Source organism: Thalassophryne amazonica, chromosome 10 (genome assembly GCF_902500255.1).
Source record: "Thalassophryne amazonica chromosome 10, fThaAma1.1, whole genome shotgun sequence".
Lineage (NCBI taxonomy): Eukaryota > Metazoa > Chordata > Actinopteri > Batrachoidiformes > Batrachoididae > Thalassophryne > Thalassophryne amazonica.
The window spans coordinates 103681693-103705096 of NC_047112.1; the positions used below are offsets into that span (position 1 = coordinate 103681693).

The 23404-nt window shown below is 39.7% G+C and overlaps 1 protein-coding gene across 5 annotated transcripts in view; it reads right to left on the reverse strand.

Moving 5' to 3' along the window:
• Positions 1-23404, reverse strand: part of lpp (LIM domain containing preferred translocation partner in lipoma) — a 489494-nt gene that overhangs the window by 460923 nt on the left and 5167 nt on the right. The window contains exon 1 of one of the 5 annotated variants that reach the window (XM_034180669.1): positions 7759-7861. The exons of 3 other annotated variants lie outside the window; for them this stretch is intronic. The gene's annotated coding sequence lies outside the window, so the exon portion shown is untranslated. Of the gene's footprint in view, positions 1-7758; positions 7862-23404 lie in introns of those variants that run through there. One more of the 5 variants, XM_034180671.1, reaches the window with a different exon arrangement.

Below are 23404 nucleotides of genomic sequence, written 5' to 3' on the forward strand. Positions count from 1 at the left end.
GAAAAGGAAGTAAAAAACAATGAAATAAATACAACAATAGAATCATATAGAATGTGCATGTGTGTGTAGAAAAGGTACTCTCTGTACAGTATGTGTCTTTGCGTTAATAATAAAATTGTATCAAGAAATTTCACAGTGCTCCTAAATTTTTATCTGTGCTCCTAAATTTTTTCATTTAAGAGCACTTGTGCTCCTAGTGAAAAAGCTAAGCGTACAGCCCTGCGCCAGTGCCGGACAGAGCGATAACGAGCGATATGGATGGTGGCAAGAAGAGAAAAGGTGGCGCTGAAAGAGCCAGGCATCAGAAGAGAGTAGCCCTTCAGGCAGATGCTGCAAAATGTCTTAAAATAACAGACATGTTTGCTTCGCGTGGACGCGGAGCATCCACATCTGCGGCAGGCAGCCTCAGCAAGTGGCGGAGAAGTTGTTCAACAGGTGGACGAGGCGGGGACCACTACGGTCATGATGGTAAGTGAAGGTTAACTTCAGCTATTAATTGATGAACAGCAACCTAACTTGTTCATAAATCAGACATCTGTGTGTGAGAGAGACATTCTGATCTTCTGGTCCGAAGTAAAGTGCTGTCTAACTGGGTCACTCATATGAATTAAGGTTGGATATAATTTTCGTTCGTGCTAAGTCTGCCAGTCACGTAACCTAGCCTAGCAATGTAACCTGTGCTAATGGTGTGCATGGCTAGCTACCATGCTGCCGCCGCCAGGTTGTTTCTTTATTCTACTTGTGTGACGGTCATGCGTCGGTCATACGAAGTATGCTGTTTTGCACAGTCTGCGATGCGGTGGCGTGGTATAACGGCGTCCCTGTCTAAAATGTATTTTCCCAAGTCCTGGCATAATTTCACATACCTAACATTTTACTTTAAATTGAGAGTCATTCTCTAAGTTGATTAGCAACACAAATTGGTAATAAAAGGTTACTTGTAGCTTGTAGTGGGATAGACAACTGTCTCCAACTTGTGCCCTTTTTGTGTATTGCAGTTTCAAAAGCTCAACCTTCGTATCCAGTCATTGGTCCAGTCATCCAGTCATTTCTTGCTTTATATGATGAATTGTATCACACAAATAATGATATATTATTTATAGTATAGCCTACAGCATTTCTATAACAAATGTTTTATATAATTTCTATTTCTAAATTTAAGTAACAAGGCTGAATGAAATGACAGCTTATTATGTCTAAAAAGTAATGTGACCTACTGTCAATAGATCGTACTTTTGATAAGCTTATGATAACTGTATTTCGGGAGAACTTTTCATAATGCTTCTTATAGTGTTAAAATGTATGAGTCTCCTGGTGCACATTGATCGGTTAAGGGACCAAACAAAAAACAAAAAAAAAAACACTGTCACAGCAGGCTTAATTTTTTTTCCCCTTTCGATACCTGATGGTGGCCTGGTCTTGGTTAAAAATGCCCTGAAATGACCTGAAAAATTTCCCCAGTCCAGCCCTGCTTCGGCGGATTGTACGCAGTGTGTGGGCCAATGAGCTGTCCAGTAATATATAGAGATCAGGGGTGTGCTGCCTCTGAAATGAAAAGGAAACTTCACTGAGAAAATCAAGTGTTCAGTTTCCTGCAGGAAAAAAAAAAAAAAAAAATCTACATCTGCTTAAAAAATTAAAAAAAATAATTAATCTGAAAATAATGGCTGAAGTTTATGTTATAGTAACAATAATGTAAAGTTTTGTGCGATACTGAGCTGACCATAGTGGTCATAGTGCTGTTTGTAGCTCACAGATAAGAGCATATGGTTCTTAAATTGTACTGTTTTACTTAAAAATAAAATGCAGCACTAGCACATAATTTAGATCTTAGTGTAAATTTTTTTTTAAGTTTTTCATTTGTGTATTTGCAAACTTTAACCATGTAATTAAAAATGCATCATTTGTATTATATTTTCATTTGTAAATGATGCAATTTAGGGTAAAATCAAATCTCACACTCAACTCATCTTCAACCGCTTAGTCCAATGAAGGATCACGGAGGGCTGGAGCCAATCCCAGCAGTCATAGAGCGCGAGGCGGGGTACGCCCTGGACAGGACGCTACACAGACAAACACATTCACACCCGCACACATATTTTGCATTTGTGTTGACAAGTAGCCCATCAAAATAAAAAGACAACAACAAAAAAAAAATAACTCAGGGACTGGCAGCAAAGGCTGACAAAAAGACATTAAAGTAAAATGTCCAAATACAATTGAAGTGAAAGTAATAAATTTGTATTGTAAAAGTGGCTGAAAATTTCTAATGATAAATCAGTCACTTATTGTTTGAACACTCCCCTTGGCTAAAAGCTATATCACTTTACGTTTACATGTACAAATGTAACTAAAAAAAAATTATGACAAGTGTCTTATTGCTTGAACTCTCATCTTCAGCTTTGTCCACTTTATTTTTAATAAATAATGGCTGAGTTTTATGGAAAAAGTGTCCAACATGCACCAAAGATGCATGTACATGTAGTTCATGGGTTAAAGCAAATTTTCATCTGACTGAAATTTTTTCCTGGCAAAAATCAATGCCAGCAATTCCCTAAAATGTGGTGTAGTGGGGGCACACACTCTTTTTTCTTCAATAAATACAATAAACACATTATACAGCATACAAATCTATTTTAAATATCATTTAAGGAGAGACAGACAAAGCATAAAAAGAATGCAAAACTTAAACATAAAGGTACATAAAAGGGTGATGGGGGTGGGGTGTAGTCTTGATTCTGGGGGGCCTGGGAGTGCTCCCCCAGAACATTTTTAAAGACCAAGTCAAATTTTGTGTATTGTGGTGAATAAGTATGAAGCCCTCTGAAACAAATAAAACTCACTTCAATCTGTGAAGTAAAAACAGAGTATTGATTATGGGGGTCTGGGGGATCCCCCCACATAAATTTTCTAAAAGAGCAAGTCAAATTTTGTATATTCTGGTGAATTTTAATGGGTATGAAGTCCTCTGAAACAAAGAAAACTCACTTCAAACTGTCAAGTAAAAATTCTTTGTCTTCTGTAGTATTTTGATCTGTTTTAATCCGGTGAATGCACCAAATGGGTGCTGTGTTGCTGGTTTTACAGTCAATAAAATACAAAATTAGGGCCTAAAGCAACTGACAACGTTGTTCTGCTGTGCACAAAGTAACACTGTCACCAGTTTTGAAAACGCATGTGCATTAAGAAACTCAAAACTGGCTTATTCATATTTAACCTGTAAAATGCTCGCACTCGTAAAACAAACTAGGGCTGCAACTAACGATTATTTTAGTAATCGATTAATCATTTTTTTTGTTTGTTTGTTTTACTTACATGTGAGTTTTGCCATTATTTCTTTAAGTGAGTTATTATTAAAAGGCCTTTGTCATGCACCATCAACGTTTGAGCTTATAATAAAGTTATGATGTTATATTCTTGTCAAAAACATACCTGGAGTAGTGTTTTGTTTAATTTTGCACATACATACATCACAGACACACCACAGAGATTTCCATCAGATTTCACCCGATTATGAGCATTTTTAGATGCCTACAGCAACTGTCTCAACCACTGACAACATATTACAGCAAAAGTATTTTAAACGCCTGACTAAAGTGTAATATGTGATCTTTAATAAGTTATTTTCATGAAAAAAGACACAAATGTGCAGTTTACTGCATTTTATTTTTTTCTTGTGTAAAAACACAGCTTAGATGTGGTTTGACCGAAACAAATTGTCATTAAACTTAAATAAAACAGGGATGAAGTGGACGTGTCAGAGTCACTAGGTGTTCACAGGAAACATTTATTTCTATATTTATTTATTTATGTTCATTGTTAGTTAGTTTTACCTTTTCTGTTGTGTTTTGTTTTATCAGGTTCTTTTGGTCTGTTTCTCTAAAATTGTATTGTAGCAATATTAGTTATTACTTTTGTTGTTGCTATTATATAGCTATACAGTTGTATATAATTCTCATTTTACATTACTTAGTCCACATTTCATTTTATTTTACCTTGTGTTTATATTAGTAGTGCATATACTCAATAATTTACCGTTAAATTTCACAATCTTTTATTTGGCTAAAAATTAATCGCACCACGGAAAGCACCTTTTTGGAGTTGCACTCAAATCTTGTTGTAATGCAAATTACAATGACAATAAAGGCGATTCTGATTCTTCTGATTATTATTATTATTAATATATAAATAAAAATAAATTTAAAAATTACAATTTGTAATACAGCTGACTCTTTTACGACAACAAACACTAAGCCATTAATTATTTATTATACAGAAAACATGCACACAAACTGTGCTGAGATGCAAACAGCTTAATGCTAACTTTAACACTGAAACGCCATATACATGCTAACACGTTAGCATCGGTCCCGTTTTCAAGTTATAAAATACATCAATCAACTGTTTTAGAAGACCATCATAACAGGTCGGTATAATATAAAAAAGGTAAATATTACTCACAGACATATGCTCTTTAGGGTTTTAAACTTTTAAAATTAAGATAAAGCGAAGTAATACAACAAACCATCAAAGCAGAGTTGCATCATTGCTTCATTAGTTAAAAGCAAAGCCACACCCCACTCTACTTGGGGAGTGTCTGCCAATGTTCCCACGAAAACAGGGAGGAGAAGTACCGTGGCTCATGGCAAGCACGGTGGAGAGGAGTGAAAATTCACACAGTCCCTTCCTCCACAGTCCATGCAGACATTGCTGCTGCTTTGATTCTTTGATTAGCGCAGAATGGGATGTTGCTTTGACAGCGAGACATGCTGGACTCCAAAAAATCATGCCCACCTCTTCCACCATTCGGAAGATTCAGACAGTTTTCAGTGGCTTTTCAGTCGCGTGACATCCAAGAAATTGTGGAAGAGGTGGGCATGTCACAGCATGTCCTGTGAGACTTCAACACGGAGTTGCTTTTGCTCCGTCGGCAGCTTCGTGTCGAAGCCATCGGCATGAATTTCGCTGCAACTCTTTTCATGGCCAAATCTTCTGTCACAGTGGAATGTGCCAAAAAAGTGCTGATGTCCACCTCTTCCGCAATTTCTCAGACAGTCACACAATGGTCCCACATCACCACAGCGTTCACTTTGGAAATGATCTGGTCATTTCAGCATGTTGATGGCCGACCGAAGCGCGGCTCGCCGTCTACAGTTGTGCGAACGTCTTTAAACCGGTTGTACTGCTCCTTAATCTGTGTGATGCCCATAGGATCGTCACCGAAAGCCGTCTGAATAATCCGAATGGTTTCTACCTGGCTGTCGCCCAGTTTCTGGCAAAATTTGATGCAGTCGCGCTGCTCCAGTCGTTCCGCCATTTTCCTTGCAAAGAAAATCCGACGAGAGACTACACCCATCCTCACACAAAGGCAGGCATGAAAAAATTCATGCATGCGCACGAAGGTTCAAGGTTGGCTCATGCAAGCACACGTGACTCAAATCCATTAGGTTTTTGCAAAAAATAAAAAGGTCAAATACTTTTCTAACAGACCTCGTGTGTGTGTGTGTGTGTGTGTATGTATATATATATATATATATATATATATATATATATATATATATATATATATATATGTATGTATATATGTGTGTGTGTGTGTGTACATACACATATATGCATTTCACTAAACTTGCTTGGAGAGGTAGAATTTGGATTATGAAGGCGTTGGTTAGATTTTATGATGCGTTTCCAGGATAATTTTTAACATTTGCACAATTTCTCCCATTGATATCCATGTGATTTACATTGTGCCAAAACAGTAAGACAGAAATAGACAGAGATCTGTAAGCAAGCTCAGAAATAATGTACCTTTATACATCAGTAGTACTATAGGTTTTGTGATGAAATACATGAAGAAACAAATACTGCTTAACTTCTGTACTGAAAGAGCCAACAGGCCTGTAGATGCACATGTATTTGACAAATATCAGGGCTCGAAATAGTACGTGCATGTGCTAGTTTGTGCACGTATTATTTGAGCGGTGCATGTAATTTTATACTCTACTTGCACTGGTGCAAGTAACTTTATCCAAGTTTTATCAGCTATAAGCACCAGTAGAATGAACCAATAAAGGAATAAATAAGGAAAAAAACAATTTCCAGTGTGTTGTCTTCGTCTTCCCTGCGTTTAATGACACACGGAGCGAGTTGCTGTGCTCCATTAGTTATGTTCGCGTGCACATGTAAACAAAGAGAAGAAAAACAAAACTGGCTGGCTGCGGTTCTCTCTCTCTCTCTCATCATTGTGTTATAAACCAGTCACCATTTGTTTTATTATACATCTGTGTAGTTAATAAAATTATTTTCACGGATGATTAGTTCGTGCGCGCACGTGAAAAAAAGTGGCTGCGGTTCCTTTACGGAACCCGGGAGAGGTCACTTAAAGTGATATTTTTTTTCTGGACATGATAATTTGTGCGGACGTTTTCCTTTAATTGACACACAAATTAATAAAACGTGCTCTCAAATCAATAAAACGTGCGCACGTTTTCCTGGCCGTGATAATTCGAGCGCACGTTTTTCTTTAATTGAGCCCTCAAATTAATAAAATGTGCACACGTTTTCCTTTAATTGAGCCCTCGAATTAATAAAACGTGCGCACGTTTTCCTTTCATTCAAAATGAACTTCATAATATGACCTAAATTGTCACTGACGCTTCGCCCTCAGCATGCTTTTTAAATGTGCTTAAACGCCAGATGATGCCATGCTGGGCAGCTGGAGTTCTCTATATGTCCTTGTGCGCCCAAACCATGATGATACACCCTGACCAGATCCATTTCTAATGGGGAAATGTATTACACTGTCTCCTGGTTTGTTGGCTAATAGCCAACATTTATGTGTCAAGACAAAATTGAGTGCGCGTTTTACAAATTGTGGCCAAGTTTAAGTAGATTGTGCCCTTGTTTTACTCAAACGATGTTTAAAACGAGTGCACAATACAATAAAACGTGCACGATATAATAAAAAGCACACATTCTCTCCACATGAAAAACATTTTGCGATGAGCACTTTCAGTCGTCAGAAATGTCATGCATTTTCAAAGAATTCATTCATTCATTAATCACAAATCCACTCACATTTTACTCAGAAGGGAAGCTGACAATGATCGTGTCTCTAACCCACCTGACATATTTGTGCATTGTGCAGCATTATTTTACTAGAAATGAGGTCATCAATAATAGAACCAGGTAGTCTGCAAATTATGTTGACCAAATGTGTTTGGTCAAGGGAAACAACAATTTGCACGTAAGACACAGTGAGGAGAAAAAAGAAAAAAAAAATATATATATATATATAAATAAAATAATACCACCTGCAAGCACGGTCAGCCCAAACACAGTAGTATTGACAGCTAGAGATACTGATGCTGCACACCTCATCTCCGATTCATCACAGCAATTGTCGCTTTGCATTTTCCAAGAGTACTGGATCGTTTCTCCATATTGTACAGTTCTAGTGATCAGTTACCACTGTCATTCTTTTCCATAACTTTCAGACAGGCACATGTTCTTTCTGCTGGTATTACACAAAATGCACACAACACTTTAAATACATCTCAACCATTCTTTAAGACTGTGACAGACAGTGATATGGGCTCAAGCCTACAACCCTCTGCTTATCATATTTGGACAATGTAAAGAAATAAGGAACAATTCATTATGTTAGGTTATTTGAATAAATAGTATTTTGAGAGTAAACCGCGTTATCCCGCTGCATGCACGCTAAATTAAAAAGGTAAATAAAAAAAGAATACTCACAATGTCTCTTCAGATAACTGAAGCACATAAAACTGCTAGTTTCACTAAATGGCAGTGACTTGGAAAGATCCTCTCACCCCTAGTCAGCCTTATGCAGCTGAAATGACTCACATCCCCTCTTCCAACCTCTGTCAACCATCATGAGGAGGTAAACATTTCCAAATATGGGAAAAATATGAGGACAGAATTCAGGGCAATATCAGTTTGGTTTGCTTTTAGCTTGGAATGGCAGCCAGAGTCACTTGCAGAGCCAGTTCTGTGGTGCATACCTTTCATTAGGAATAAGAACGTAGAGTGTAGAGAACGTTTTGAGTTTGGGTTCATTGTGACCTAAGAAGGGTAACAATGTCAACTTGTCTTACAAGCTCTTTTTTTTTTTTTTTTTAAAGAGAATATAGAACACAAAATGCAGAGAATCCAATTTAATAGTGTAAATGTTAATCTCACAGCTCAATCTCACAGGATTTCATCAGGTCAGTTTACTGTGTGCCACTGTCAAAATAAAGACTGTCCTCAAGTGATTAAGAAGGAATTATTAGCACCCAATTAGTCTCTACATAAATGAAGTTACACTGCAAAAACTGGAGGGTTTTTTTGTTTTGTTTTTTTTTTAATTACAGCTTGCTGTAGAGCAGGGGTGGTGGCCAAGTGGTTAATGCGCTTGGTTTCAGTTCAGAAGGTTCCGGGTTCAAATCCCACCCCTGCCACATTTCTCTGTGTAATGTGGAGTTGCGTCAGGAAGGGCATCCGGCGTAAAACTTGTACCAATTCAACATGCAGATCCACCTTGGATTTGCTGTGGCGACCCCAAGTGCAAACAAGGGAGCAGCCGAAGGGACTTACTAATTACAGCTTGCTCTAGGCTCAAACTCAACAGATATAGATTCTTTATAGTCGTACAACAAAAGATAAGGTGCAAACATACATTAAATGGGGTTTTAAATGGCCACAAAATCTGTATCTGGATCAGATCCGGACCAAAATTTGTCAGTCGATAAAGGACGTCAAAATTTCAGTGTACTTCTTTCATAGTCCCTTCAAATAATAATAAATTATTTTCTGACATATAAAAATTGCTATAATTTAAAACATTCCTTTATTTAAAAGCAATATTAAAAGTACTATAGTTACAACCAGACACTATATATACACAATGCCTGCATGACATCACCCATAGGTTTTCTATAGAGAACTGGAAAAGCTGATATGAAACCCATATCCAGGTCGTTGACTGGGCGCTGCCATGTTCACAGTAGCGGTATGAAGAACTCATTAATGCATAAAGGGTTGGTGCATGGAAGGCTCCGTGTGTGATGAAAGATGCCTGAACACACCCCTCTGAGTCTGAACCACCTAACCTGGGTTGGGGTGTTTATTAAATCATGTATTTGAGCACTGCACGGTGGTTCTAATGGTTTACTTTGGTGTGGACATTAAAAGTTAAGAGCCGCTTATTTTCTCAGTAATCATGCATTAAGTGGACCCAATGGAAGAAGCTGCCAACAGCTGCTAAAAGAGCCAACGCTGTTAACATGCAGCATAAAATCCAATGAGAATTGGATAAGAATGAGAATTCACACAACATGAATATTGCAACAGAGGTGTCTTAGATGATCCATTAGGACAGAGATCTCAAACTGATTCCAGAAATGGCCAAAAGGGTGCAGGTTTTCTTTGCAACCACCCATTCCACCAGGTGATTTCATCTGTTCAAAGTGATGTCAATCAATGAAATCACCTGGTGGAGTGACTGGTCGCAAAGAAAACCTGCGCCCTCACAGCCCTTTCTGGAATGAGTTTGAGGCCTCTGCATTAGGACATTTCACCACACAACAATCTGTATTATTCCAGGTATTTGTAATAAAATATTCAAAACAGACAACCCTCCAATACCACCCACATCAGCCGGCCTCTGAGCTAAGGTTGCTATGAGAAGTGGAGACGCTAGACTTGGTTACTGTCACTCAAAGCAACCACGTCCCCAAGTTTACAGAACTTTATGGCTTAAAACATCTTAAAGTAAGAAGTTATGGGGAAAAAAAAAAACTAGAGCACCACGCTCAGAGTACAAACCTCCGCTAACACAAATTTCCAATTGGGTACCGCAGTCTCGTTTGATGGCGGGCGCTGAAGGGGTAAAATATGACACATATGATGTAATTTCTCTACTTCTGGGGGACCAACAGCAACATTTTCAATGGGTTTTTGGGCAAATCACACGCAAACAAAGTGAAAATGAAAGTGACAATTAAGTGGGAAAGTGGATATGTGTTGTAGTTTGTTTATGATCTGAAGTACAAACGTGTCGAGACGGTTTTGCAGGCGAGCGAATGGAGCTACTCTGGTTAGCTGTGGAGGCTAACACTTACTGACAACATCTCCCACTTGCTTCCTCTTTCCTTCTCCGCTGGGAACCAAAAAAAATAAATAAATAAAATACATTTCGCAACTGCTTCGGTGATTGCAGCGGAAAACAACACAGTACGAGGTCTGTCCGAAAAGTAAAGGACCTTTTTATTTTTTTCAAAAACTATATGGATTTCATGTGCGCTTGCATCAGCCAAGCTTGAACCTTCATGCACATGCGTGAGTTTTTTCACGCCTGTCGGTTGCGTCATTCGCCTGTGGGCAGGCTTTGAGTGAGCACTGGTCCAGCCCCCTCGTCGGATTTTCAGTGTCAGGGAAATGGCTGAGCGACTGCCGCTTTGCTCCATGAAAATTTTTTCAGAAACTGTGTGAGACAGCCAGGTGGAAACCATTCGGAAAATTCAGATGGCTTTAGGTGAAGATTCTATCGGCGTCACACAGATTAAGGACCATTACAACCGGATTAAAGACGGCCCAAAACAGGCAGAGGGCGCGCCGCGCTCCGAGCGGCCATCAACAGGCTGAAACGACCAGATCATTTCCAAAGTGAAGGCTATGTTGATCCGGGACGTCATGTGACTACCAGAGAAATTGCAGAAAATGTGGACATCAGCACTTTTGCGGCACATTCCACTGTTACAGGAGATTTTGTAATGAAAGCCGTGCGGAGGAATTCGCGCATCGGGACGGAGCCGCTCATGGCAAAGCGGCAGTCGCTCAGCCATTTCCCTGACAATGAAAATCCGACGAGGGGGCTGGACAAGTGCTCACTCAAAGCCCGCCCACAGGCGAATGACGCAACCGACAGGCGTGAAAAAAAACTCACGCATGCGCACGAAGTTTCAAGCTTGGCTGATGCAAGCGCACATGATTCAAATCCATATAGTTTTTGAAAAAAATAAAAAGGTCCGTTACTTTTCGGACAGACCTCGTACACCATTTATCCATGTGAAGTTATGCTGTGCATATACTGCGCAACGGAGCTGAGGTCCCCCTAAGTGGTCAAATCCCGCAATATCACTCAGGGTTCAAACGAGACTGCGGTATCCTATTCCACAAATTTTTACCTTGGAAAAAATTTTCAAGGTCAACGTCCTGTTATAAGTGGCTTTTCATAAGCTAAATTAGATGTGATCAAATGTTAGGAGTATGTATTTAGTTCACGCACTTGAATCAGGCATAGGTAAATCCATAACAGAAAAATTGGTTTAACCTTTATTTAACCAGGTTAAATTCTCGACCATTGAGATCGAGACCTGTTTTGCAAGGGAGACCTGGACAATTATAAAGTTTCCAATTCACTTAACCTGGGTGTCTTTAAATGTGGGAGGAAACCGGAGGACCCGAAGGAAACCCACGCATGAGAGTGATTGAAGCACTTTTGATTGAGACATAATGCAAAATGTACACCAAGTGGGCTTTTCAATATTAAATGTCCACAAAATCCACAATACAGATCAAACTATCAGGCAACAGTGAGTGCCAGTCTGCACCTCACTTTTAAATATGAGAGTGATTGGGGCATGTTTGATTAAGATATAATGTAAAATATACATTAAATGGGTTTTCAATTGCCACAAAATCTGTAAGCTGGATCAAACTTTGTCAGCCAATAAAGAATACATCCTTCATAATGCTGTAATATGAAAGAAATCTGATCTGTTTTGACAGAGTTCAGATTTTTTGAACAATCATTCAATATTAAAGGATAAGGATTTTCCAAGATTTTTCCTGAGGCTGACCTTTGACCTTAAAGATTGGATCAGTTCTTGCCTATCATAAGATGAATCCACTGTAAAAAAAAAAAACATTCGTGATATATGAATGGTGGGTTCCAGGCTGTTTAAACATACAAACAAGGATGAAAACATAACCTCCATGCAACTTCGTTGGTGGAGAAAAGAAAAATCATCTCCTGTACAGTTGTCAACAACTGTACGGGGTTCACACAAAATCCTCTGCTCACCATGTTTGTGTTTTCAAATGTAGCCAGCTTGAAGCAATCAGAAAGTATTTTATTTTTCCGATTCACCGCCGTGTTCAAACTAATGCCAAGCTTTCTCCAGCTTGTTCAACCACGACCATTTACTCACTCTGTTGCTTAAGGAACCTTGACACTTGCACGCAATTAACTCCTGCACTGATTCGTCGTGCCAAAGCGACCCACTGTGTTCCGGTTCCGCTGGATGCTGCGCTTTGTGCCACTGGACACTGTATTATATAAAATAATTATTTGGTCGTGGATTAATCATTTGCTGTCAGAACTTGGCTGATGAAACCACCTCTAATCGCTCCAGAATCACAGAGGAATTTGTTACAGCTGCAGCTGTTTTCATGTGCTTTATGGCATGGAGAACGCATTTGGAATCGCCTCAAAAGGTAATTATTTGTTAAGTTTATATTGCAATGGCTTGGTAAAACAGTTGCATTTTCATTCCTTCTTCTAAGTATCTGTAAAATTATGTTTATTATAGATTTAACATCTCATCATAATCATTCAGATGAGCTGTGCTGTGATGCGCTGCAGCAATGACGCGCAGTGGCACACAGTGTTTTTGAATTGTTGTTCACGTGTTGTTCACAAAATTAATGTGTGCCAGAGATTTTGAACATTTCAAAATTTTCTTTATGCACTTGCACGTATCCGCGCATGGTTTACAACAAGTTTACTCTCTGGCACGGCAGATTGTGTGCCAATGCGCGGATCAAATTTGTGCAAATGTCAAGGCCAATGTTGAAAGATGTAGCTTGTTATTAACATTATACTGTATGTCCGTGTAAGCTATTAAAAATAAATAATATTCATCCCCAGTGCATAAGACCTCCACAGTCAATCACAGACTTGTGACCAACGTGACTTGATTGAGATCATCAAATCACCATGTTAAAAATTGAGTACACAAATATTTGGACTAGGGATGGGTATCGAGAACCAGTTCCTTTCGGGTATCGTTAAGAAATGATTCAATCCACCGACATCAATAACCTTTTTACTTAACGATTCCCTTATCGGTCCTTCAGAGTGGCCGTTGTTTTTGGGGGTGTTTGTCAGGAAAATTATAATTTCTCTAGATTGATTACAGACCCTGCAGCGGGTCTGTAATCAACTTTTCTGCAGCGCGGCTTTGTTTTGCACCTTGAACCAATCGAAGCAGTGATTGCTTCGTTGATTAATTTTTTTTCTTTCGCTTTCCCCCGCTAAAACCATAAAGAGCATATGGCTGTGAGTATTATTTACCTTTTTTATGTTAAACCGACCTGTTATGGTCTTCTGAAACAGCTGACAGATGTATTTTATAACAAAAAAAGGACAGATGCTAACACGTTAGCATGTCTATGGCATTTTCAATGTTAAAATTAGCATTAAGCAGTTGCAGCTGTCAAGCGTTTGTTGTCATAAAAGAGTCAAATGTATTACAAATTGTAATGTTTTTTTACATTTATTTTGTTTATATATTAATAATAATAGCAAGCACAACAATAATAGTAATAATAACTAATCTAATGATTATATACAATTTTAGAGAGAGAGACAAGAAGAACCTGAATAAAAACACAACAGAAAAAATATAAAACCAACTAACAATGAACATACATAAATAAATACATACATACATACAGAAATAAATAAGTGTTTCCTGTGAACACCTAGTGACTCTTACACCTCCATTTCATCCCTGTCTTATTTAAGTTTAATGACAGTTTGTTTCGGTCAAACCATATTTTCAATGTGTTAATTTCTTCAGTGATTTCCTCCAGAACTATCTGCCAAACTAGAAAAATGCTGCATCCTAGTAAGAGCAGAAAACAACTGAAATGAATTTGAATAAGGAAACGTGGGTTGTTTTTTTTTTCCTCACCAAAATGGATGCTGCACTCACTGCAGTTTATTGTCTGGAATAGTCCCAGATTGCATTTCAGAGCTTCTAGAATTCAAACATTTTCGTGCAGGTGGTGTTGGGGGTAATTCTGGGTTTCAGCTTTTTTGTTTTTTCACCACTTTCATCCCTGAATATGTGAAATCGTGAGTCACTTTTGTGTGGATTAAAGTTACTAACTGGGACTCCTGTCTTGTTGAGAGAAAGAAACAAGAATCGTCCTCCGTTCTGTTCACACAGCTCCAAATGCTGCGTGGCTCTCTGCCGAATCAAGTTAGAACGATAGAATCCAGTCGGAATTAATAACTTCAAAGCAAAACACCGTTTTGTTTATTTTTATTTATGTCCAGAGATCAAGGATACAGTGACCAATTTCATATTTACTTTAAGACTCAATGAAATACATCTACTTTTAGTACAAAATTCACAAGAGGTATCGATAAGGGAATCGATAAGGAATTAGATCGATAAGCAGAATCGATAATGGCATCGATAGATAAAATCTTATCAATACCCATCCATAATTTGGACAGTGACAATTTTGTATTTTTGCCTCTACTCAACCACAACAAATTCTAAATAAACCAATCAAGATGTGGTTGCAGTGTGAACTTTCAGCTATAATTCAAGAAACTTAACAAAACATTGCTTTAATCAATTAGAAATTACAGCCTTTTATAGTCCTTCAATTTTGTTAAGCCATAAGTAACTCAGCAATTGAACAACAGTTTCACAACCAAGTGTGGCCTGCTGACTCATTACTCCATGGAAAATCAAGCAGATGAAAGGGTTGAATTTGCATGTGGTGACTGTTAAATGGAACTTTGAACAGAACCTCCAAAGAGGTGGTGATACAAGTGAAGGAGGCCATAAGAATGAAAAACAAACTAAACCTACAGACCATCCTTAGTGTTAAATGCATTGTTCTCCCCCCCACAATATCTGAATACAGTGGTAATGTGTTGGGAATCGGGAACCGGTTCTTTTCAGGTATCATTAAGAAATGAGTCGATCCACCGACATCAATAGCCTTTTTGCTTAACGATGCCCTTATCTGTCCTTCAGAGCGGCCGTTGTTTTTGATGGTGCTTGTCGTGAAAATGATCTACATTGATTACAGACCCTGCAGCAGGTCTGTAATAAATTGTTTCTGCAGCTTGGATCTGCTTTGAACCTTGAAGCAATGAAGCAGTGCTCCTATCTGCTGCCTTGTTGGTTCTTTGTTTCGCTCCTCTTCAGAAGCGGCAACTCTGCTTCTTAACCCCTCTCAAAGCCATTAAAATATGTCAATCGTGAGTCACTTTTGTGCCGATTAAAGTGACTAACTGGGACTCCTGTCTTGTTGTGTGAAAGAAATGTTGTAATACAACCAATAAACTGCAATCAATCAAAATGTTTTTTTCCCTCCCAAAATGAGACTTCCTGCGCTGATGTGCAGCAGCCCAAGACCGTATGGCTGCAGGCTCCAGCAGCCATCTGAGTTCAGAAGTATGGAGAGACAATAATGCCATTAATGTCTGAAAGGAAATGCTTTAGACAAAAACTACAGATTTTGTTTATTTCTATTTACATCCAGAGATCAAGGCTCCAGTGACCAATTTCATATTTATTTACTTTAAGACTCAATAAAATGTTGCTGACATAGAAAACCTGTAAAGCCTACTTTTAGTACACAGAAAATTCACAGGAGGCATTGATAAGGGAATCGATAAGTTATCAGATCAATAATGGTATTGATAGATAAAATCTTATCAATACCCATCCCTAGTTGGGACATCGATTAGGGGAGGGGTATTTCTATCTCATATGTCACAGAGGTCTCAAGCTGTGTGAGGCATAAATGATAGTAATAGCAGGAAAAGTGTATGTCTGGGAATCCCTACCCCCGAAATCTTGAAAAGTACTAAACAGATTCAGAAAAATGACTGAATGTGTGTGAAAATATTCAGACTTTAGAGATATTAATCATTAAACCACCAACAAATAAAAATGTAAAAAGTAGATTAAAAACCTGTTTTGCACAACATGATCCCTTTAATAAGTATTCTCAGTTTCAAATCCACTCCTTAAAAGTGGAAACCTTGATGAAAAACTTAAATAATCAAAGTTTGCAAATGTTAAAATTCCTCAGTATTTAAACCAGCATGCAACAAATGTCTTCTGTTCATACAACAGAAATGTGTTTTTGATTATATTACCATGACGGGTATTCACTGTTGTGAATCTCGTGCCATCTCACAGTCCGTGACTCATGTTAGAGGTCACTTTCAGCAGAATTCCAGTTCAGGGCACAATATGAATAAATCTCGTGAAGTATGGACAACAAGACAACATTGGGGCACGGCAGAAGTCAATCACAGGTGCTACACCTCCTCTAGATAACCCTCTCAACTTGGAAGAATATGTCATCATAATTGCTCATGAACTCACGAAATCAATGCTATCACCATCCTCGCTAGCCATTGTTTAGGGCCCCTTCACACATAGTACGAATGTTGCAGAATAGCGCATGAAACAGGAATTGTATACAATCATGTAAAATCGGAGCTGCCTCCAACACCTCGTACACCTGTTGCTACAATTATTTGTGCACACCAGCGGCTGAAAGACAGAGCGTGCCCTGTGAGAGCCCATTCAATCCCTCTCGCGGCAGGTGTCGGCCAAATTCCAGGTGACATACACGAACATCTAACACCGCTCACTTGGCACTTAGAAAATGTGTCAGAAATGTGTCAAAACAGTCAGCAGATGATCACTTTCAAGCTGGCGGTGAAATTTGTCTAAGTGCACCCACGACTGTGAAGTTGCCAAGTACATTTGTGCCAGAGTATTGGCTCCCCCCACAACAAGTGCGTGTGTTTCGCCCGCTCTTGCCAACACATGGCATGCGTGTGGTTTACACCCCCCCCCCCCCCCCCCCCGCAGGCGAGGCGCCTCTCCTGTGTTCACAGAGTGACACCTTGGTCTGTGCGCTGACCGGACAGGGGGCACGAACACTTAATAGAAAAAGATAGAAAATAAAATTGCACAAAAGTAAAGGGATTCTTTATCATTAATTATCTTTAAAAATCCCTTACAGAGTGTGACAGTTTTGGACAAATTAATTTTTCTGGCAAAAAATATGAAGGTTGAATAAAATTGAACAGGGCTTCATGCTTCTCTTTACTTTATGGCCCAGTCACACGGCACATGACGATTCCTGAACGAAGGGAAAAAGTAAAAAAAAAGTCAAAATTTGTTGAGAAAAGGTGGACGAATGAGCTTTATCACCGAACAGTCTGCGAAGCAAGAGCGCAAAAGGGACGAAAAAGGAACTTAACAAAACCGAAGCTCACGATCTCGACACTTTAACGAAACGTGCCTGGAGCCACAGCTGGAGCAGTGTGTGTCTGCATCTCTGAGTTCCAGGACTCAGCGCTGGGACAGAGCTTATAGCACCGAGTCCTGGAGAAACTGCAAACAGAAGCTGTGGAGATCTGTGTGCACGTTGGTGGGACCACATGCTTTGGTTCCTCGTCCAGAACAAACGAGGGATCATTTCCATCATCATCATCAGAATCCTCACTGTCTGTTGACACGCTGCACGCTCCATCTGGCTCCAATTAAAAAAAAAATTAATAAAATAAAAAAGTGCACTGTGGTCACTGCTGTATCACAGTATCACGTTACTAAGCCATATATACTGATTTATAACAGAAAACTGTCAAAAGGGAGAATAAATATAAGTGTAAAGATGACTGAATATATCAGAGCAGTAAATTAATTAGTGCGTGTGAACGCGCGCATTGACTCGTGCGGTTGTTTCCACCAGCTGATCACTCATCCACAACGTGAATTCTGCCTTCCAGAACAGCTCTTTATATAATCGTTTTAATTATCTAACCGTTGCCACATGTACAGAAGGACTGGATTGTCATTCCTACACTCATATTGTTATATTTAATACAAAATAATAAGCGCACGCAGCAGCTGCTGCACTGCTGCTAATGCTGCATTCAAGTACCGTTGGAAATTACACAACTTTTTGTTGTTTCAAATTCAACAGTTGCTTGTGGCAGAATAATTAATTGTATCCACACAAAAGATTAATTCTGGCCTATGTAAGGTGCCTGAGCCCATTGAAGCTGACCCCCACACAGATAAAAAAAAAAAAATCCAAGCAAGCAGGCTGAGTTTGCCCTGTAATTTCCGACGGTACATGAACGCAGCAGCAGCACTCACAAACCAGCTTCTGCACTGTGTGAAAACATTTAGCTACTCCAACGAAGTCAAATTAAACAATAACGTTACAAAAACTAAACAAATGATTAAAAAACATCAAGAATGACAGCAAAACGAAACCCAGATGAATTGAGGTTTTCGTTGTCCTTCGTTCAAATTTTTCAACAGTTTAAAAATCCCGATGAAGCGCCAGCTGCAGGAACGAAGCTGCGCGAAGGTTAAACGATGCCAACGAAAGTCCAGATTTCTTGTTTCGTCAGGGCTTCGTTGCCCTTCGTTAAGTGCCATGTGACTGGGCCACTACTCTTGTGCTGCGCTTTACTTGTGGAAAGGTTTTGTGAAAAGCTGTTTACTAGGAATGTATTTTTTATAATATTTCATACGTGTGTCATTTATTTGAGTACATTTTATTTAACTTATTATTACCAGGCAGCACTTTGCAATTATTTTATTTTCCTGTTTGTATAATGTTACAATAAACTGTTGGGTTAAACAACAAGCAAATTTAGGTTTGCATTTTGTTCCCATAGTGTACCGAAAATTAACCGAACCGTGACCTCAGAACTGAGGTACATACCGAAACGTGATTTATGTGTATCGTTACACCCCTAATACCCGCTCTCTTTTACTACGAAGCCACGCTGTTGTAACACGTGCAGAATGTGGCTTGGCATTGTCTTGCTGAAATAAGCAGGGACACCCCTGAAAAAGATGTTGTTTGGATGGCAGCACGTGTTGCTCCAAAACCTGGATGTACCTTACAGCATTGATGGTGCCATCACCTATGTGGAAGTTGCCCATGCCATGGGCACTAACACACCCCCATACCATCACGGATGCTGGCTTTTGAACTTTGCACTGGTAACAATCTGGATGGTCTTTTTCCTCTTTTGTCCGGAGGACACGACATCCATGATTTCCAAAAACAATTTGAAATGTGGACTCATCAGAACACAGCACACTTTTGCATTTTGTGTCTCTCGATTTCAAATGAGCTCGGGCCCAGAGAAGGAGACGTAATTATTTATATAACTGTGTGTGCACTGAGCTGTCATCCAGCTGTCAGTGTGCTGCGATCAGTTGACATGAACCTCCCCGTGCTGTGTGCGATCAGACCTCGCTGTCTGGCCCCAATGTGATCAGATCTATACAACCCCAATTCCAATGAAGTTGGAACGTTGTGTAAAATACACCACAAAGGTAAGATATTTAATGTACAAACTGATCAACTTTGTTTTTGTCCAAATATTTGCTCATTTTGAAATGGATGCCTGCAACATGTTTCAAAAAAGTTGGGACGGGGCAACAAAAGACTGGGAAAGTTGATGAATGTTCAAACACCACCTAATTGGAAACAGGTGAGAGTCATGATTGGGTATAAAAGGAGCATCTCCACAAGTCTCAGCCGTTTACAAGCAAAGATGGGATGAGAATCACCACTTTGTGAAGAACTGCATGAAAAAATAGTCCAAAAGTTTAAGAACAATGTTTCTCAATCTTCAATTGCAAGGAATTTAGGGATTCCATCATCTACAGTCCATAATATAATCAGATGATTCAGAGAATCTGGAGAACTTTCGACACGTAAGCAGCAAGGCCGAGAACCAACGTTGAATGCCCGTGACCTTCGATCCCTCAGGCAGCACTGCATTAAAAACCGACATCATTGTGTAAAGGATCTTACCGCGTGGGTTCAGAAACACTTCAGAAAACCATTGTCAGTTAACACAGTTCGTCACTACATCTACAAATTCAAGTTAAAACTTTACCATGCACAGCGAAAACCATACATCAACAACATCCAGAAATGCCGCCACCTTCTCTGGGATTGAGCTCATTCGAAATGGACAGACGCAAATTGGAAAAGTGTGCTGTGGTCTGATGAGTCCACATTTCAAATTGTTTTTGGAAATCATGGATGTTGTGTCCTAATTTTTTATTTATTTATTCATTTATTTATTTATTTTTTTTAAGGTTGGTGGACTGGGTCCTTGCTTGAATTTTTTTATTGTTGTTTATAATCCCTCTTTCTCTGCACTTCTGCAGATGCATTTCAGATGGAGATTGAACATGTATAGAAGCGTATTCCATTCACTGGATTAAAAAAATAAATAAATACATTTTGACCACTGATCTCATAATTACCACTGATCTTTTCTTGTAATTATGAGATCAGGGTCTCGTAATTACAAAAAAAAGATCAGTGGCTAAATTGTTTTATATACATACTTCCGTACTTCCACTCCCTCAGTAAAGAAGTGGGCTGAGGTTAGCCGATGATAACACACTAATCAACACAAAGTGTGGATTTTCCCCTAAGGTGCTCCTGAATGAATGTCCAGGGAAGAGCACAGGGCATCTCACCAAAATGAGACGAATCTCGCTCCCCTCCACATTTCCAGCTTTCACTCACACAGACCCACCAACCACTGAGGGACAAAGCAGGGCTCACTCCTCGCCGGGCACACACCAGTCTGGGTGCCCCGTCTCGCTGGAGGAGTTTCATTCATCCAGGAACAGTTTAGGGGAAAATCCACCCTTTGTGTGCACATAGTGTGTGATCAAAGTTCAGTGTCGGAGGTTACAAACTGGCCGATTTTCGATTATGACTCAGGAATTCTCACGCTTGTCTTTACTGAGGAACTGGAAGTACGGAAGCCCATTGTACGGAAGCAATTACACACACACACAGACACAAATAAATAAATAAAAATAAAATAGCCTGATCTCGTAATTACAAGATCAGCGGTCGATTTTTTTTAATCGAGTGAATACAATATGCTTCCGTAAACAGAGAGAGACAGCAGCCGGCCGAATAGCAAACTGTGCATACCCGGCCTCCAGGTCAATAGTCACTGCCCATGTAGAGCTGAGAGCAGCCAGTGGAACAAACTGTGTGTTTTTAAAAATAGACAAACACACTGCTTCGCTTTAAATACCCAGTAAGCAATTACAGATGATCAGCGTGGACAGTCTTCCTCTTAAAAGGCTTTATTTTACTCTGTGTGTCGCGTTGGAAAGCTGTAGCATTTGGTGCTATCTTGATTGGTTCTTACACAGCTTATGCGCATGGTCTAGTATTCTTCTGTTTTTTTTTTTGTGGGAAAGTTACAGCGCCACACACAGACCTGGCATATGTGCAACAATGTTAAACAGAGCTTCCAGGCACAGAATTTGCCTCAAGCATTTTTTGTAATCAAATTATTTAAGTTCCTCGACTAATTCTTTCAGCCCTAGTGTAGGCTACGGTTTTGTTTTTGGCTGCAATCACCGAAGCAGTCGCAAAAAGTGTTTTTCGGGGGAGTTCCCACTTGAGAATGGAAGACAAGGCAAATGGGAGACGTTGTGTCGGTAAGTGTTAGCCTACACAGCTAACCAGAATAGCTACGTTCTCTCGCCTGCAAAACCGCCTCGATATGTTTGTGCTCTGGGTCATAAACAAACCGCAACACATATCTACTTTCCACTGCATCATCACTTTTTCTTTGCATTTTCACTTTGTTTGCATGTATTTTGCCCAAAAACTCAGACAAAATGTTGTGTTTTTGTCACCAGAAGCAGAGAAATTACATCATTTGCATCTTATTTTACCCCTTTAGCGCCCATCCTCAAACAAGACTGCTCTGCCAATTGGCCCACCAACTCAGATGTCATATTGTACAAATTAAAAAAAAATAATAAAAATACAGCTACTTTAACACCTGATGGTTACATTTCCAACTCCATGTTGTAAGTTGGTCATATTTGCAGACTTTTCTGCCAAATGTATATGATCCATGATCAAAATGGAATCAGTGGGTGTACTGCAAATTACAATATGATGGGAGAGGAAGGAGTGAAAATGTACAACTGACAAATCGCAGCCTTCTGCGGACTCAGATTTAGCAGATGCATGTCACAGCGAGGGTTTGCAGCCAAGCAGAGCTATCTGATCTAAAGAGGCTTGGTTCATCACACCCAGGGATGTGTGTGAAATTTAATAATAATATAATACACATCTCATCAGACATCTTGCAGGATTTGTAACTCCTGCTTGCCTCCGTTACATATACATACCGGATACAAAATTCACAGGTCCACACATATATACACACACACGAGGTCTATTAGAAAAGTATCCGACCTTATTATTTTTTTCAAAAACCATATGGATTTGAATCATGTGTGATTACATCAGACATGCTTGAACCCTCGTGGGCATGCGAGAGTTTTTTTCACGCCTGTCGGTTACGTCATTCAGCTGTGGGCAGTCTTTGAGTGAGGAGTCGCCCACCCTCTCGTCGTTTTTTTCATTGTTTAGTAATGGCTCAGAGACTGCTGCTTTGTTTGATCAAAATTTTTTCAAAACTCTAAGGCACAACTGAGTGGACACCATTCGATAAATTCAGCTGGTTTTCGGTAAAAATTTTAATGGCTGATGAGAGATTTTGGTCTGGCAGTGTCGCTTTAAGGACGGCCCACGGCGCCTGACGGTGATCTGCGCTTTGAGGCGGCAGCGTCTCGCCGTTTCAAGTTGAAAACGGCCACATTTCAGGCTCTGTTGACCCAGGAAGTCGTCAGAGAACAGAGAACGTTCAGAAGAAGTCGGCATGAGGAGTTTATTCGGACATTCCATTGTTAACGGACATTTTGTAATGAAAGAACGTGCGGGCAGAGTCGCATGTCGGGCCGGACCCGACCGCGGGGGGTCGCGACAGGAAAAACACCTCCGTTGGAAACCTTAACGGGCAAGCTGGAACATGCCCAAGCTGTTAAACAATTTCTCAGTTACTCACTTGTTGAAAGCCATCAAAAGCCGCCTGAATTTTACAAATGGTTTTCAACACGAAGGTGTTTTTCCTGTCACGGCGCACACAGATTTGCCGAGTTGTCACGGAAACGACTCGGCGAATTTGCGCGCACGTCTTTCATTAAAAATGTCCTTAAACAGTGGAATGTCCGCATAAAGTCCCCATGCTGGCCTCTTCTGAATCTTCTCTGTTCTCTCACGACGTCCTGGGTGAATTAAGCCTTAAATTAGGATGTTTTCCGGTCGAAACAGGCCGACGACGGCGCCTGGAAGCACTGCAGGACGTCCCGCTCTGTGTGAAGTCCTTAAAGCGACAGAAATACCCCATAATCTCTCATCAGCCGTTAAACTTTTCACCGAAAACCAGCTTAATTTCTCAAATAGTATCCAC